Source organism: Galeopterus variegatus, unplaced genomic scaffold, assembly GCF_000696425.1.
Source record: "Galeopterus variegatus unplaced genomic scaffold, G_variegatus-3.0.2 Scaffold8904, whole genome shotgun sequence".
In the NCBI taxonomy this organism is placed as follows: Eukaryota; Metazoa; Chordata; class Mammalia; order Dermoptera; family Cynocephalidae; genus Galeopterus; species Galeopterus variegatus.
This window is the reverse complement of record NW_007735015.1, coordinates 22174-23996: the sequence shown is the minus strand read 5'-3', so window position 1 is coordinate 23996 and position 1823 is coordinate 22174. Positions and strand designations below refer to the sequence as shown.

At 33.5% G+C, this 1823-nt stretch overlaps 1 protein-coding gene across 1 annotated transcript in view; it reads left to right on the top strand.

Annotated features, from left to right (window-relative positions):
- The window catches only part of LOC103608837 (uncharacterized protein C20orf26-like), a gene marked incomplete at both ends in the record, with an annotated part of 77900 nt that overhangs the window by 67316 nt on the left and 8761 nt on the right, over positions 1-1823 (top strand). The window lies entirely within an intron of this gene.

Below are 1823 nucleotides of genomic sequence, written 5' to 3'. Positions count from 1 at the left end.
AATGGGCTTTGTGGAGAGAGACAGCCTCTTCTTTTCTTTGGTCTTTGCTGGTGACTCTCCATGTGTCAATGCACTTCAGTGGTTGGTGGACCATCTGAGTGGTAGTTGTGATGTCTAGCCACTTACATGGCAGCCATGGTTACTGTGGTGGCTGCAGTGGGCCACCCACATGGAAGTGATGTTTTTGGCATGCTGCTTGGTGCTGGTGGTGTGCCTGGTTGGGGGGGGGGGGGGTCCAGTCTCTGGCTTCATGCCTCAGGTCCATAGACGGGCCCCTAGGTGCTGACAGGGTGCCTGGTTGTGGGCAGGGGTCTTGTCCCCAGCTCAATTCCCTGGGCCCCCAGGTGGGGTCCTGAGGTGCTTGAGGCATACCTGGTTGTGGGCAGGGGGAGGTCTAGTCCCTGGCTCCATGGCCTGGGCCTATTATTTTTACTATAGGTGTTTACAAGTATAAATTTTCCTCTAAGCACTGCATGAACCCTGCGTCCTATAAATTTTGATATGTTGCACTTTGATCTTTATTTCAAAGTACTCTCTAATTTCCCTCTGATTTTTCTTTTCACCCATTATTTGTTTAGGAGAGTTGTTTGATTTCCATACATTTGTGAGTTTTCTAAAGTTTGTTCTGTTATTGTGGTCAGAAAACATATTTTCTATGATTTTAGTCTTTAAAAAAAAGAAAGAAAAATTTTAAGAAGTTCATGGAAAGATTTCCTGAAATTTTTGAAATGCCCTTGTGTTTATATTCTGTTATTGATTTTTTATGTTGCTGAACTTAGATATTTAATTTCTGTTCTTGATTTCTTTTCATTAAGAGGATCTATTGATTTGCTTAGAAATTAATTTGCCTTTGAAAATTTTATTCATCCTCTGTTGAAATTAATTTGATATTTGCATGCTTTCAGAAGACTTTAGAGAGCTATTTCAAATAATAGTAGAGATTATAAAATGAAATTTGTAAATTTTAAGAAGTTTTACATCTCCAGTTTTTGTAACAGTTAGAAGCCCTACTTTCTACAGAGTATTTTGTTATTCATCTGTTATTCAGTTTATGTATTTGTTATTTGAACAAAGAAATGTGCATATCCTTGGTATATCTAAAAAAAATTTAAAAACTAAAGTTAAAAAATTTTTTAAATGTTATTGCTAGACATAAACTGTTACTTTAAGAATGGTTTTATTTGCTTTATTTAAAAAGATGAACATGTTTCCTTTATTGTTCATATTGTTTATTTGTTGTAATTTCTTTTCTGTAAGTATTTGTTTATACCTTGTCATTAAGAATTTCTAAGTTGACATAACATTGCTATATAGTTTTTACAGTATGCTGTTTTATTATAGCTGATGTGAATTAGTTTTTGTATGCTTAAGGCTTTTTAAAAATTTTTCTTTGTTATAGTTTAGAATTTTTTATATTTCCATATTTGTCTACTTTTGTGATTTACTCATTATGTCTGTCTCTTTTAGTCAAGTTGAGTCAAGCTGGGAGTTTATTTTAGTGAATAGATTAAGAATCTCACTTGATTTTTTTTTTCCTAAATGGCAACCCAGTAGTCCAAGTAAAGAATCCTTTCTCAGCCATTTGTTTGCCTTATCATACGTATCTATATAAATCTACTACTCATGTATTGAAACATCACGTTGTACCCCATAAATATATATAATTGTTATTTGTCAATTAAAAATTAAATTAAAAAAATAAAACACTAATGTTCATTGAATTTTGGTGGAGCATCAAAGAAGAGTATCTATTATTATCTGAAAAGATTATTTATATACTTCTTTTTTTTTTTTTTTTTTGTCTTTTTCCGTGTCCGGCAACG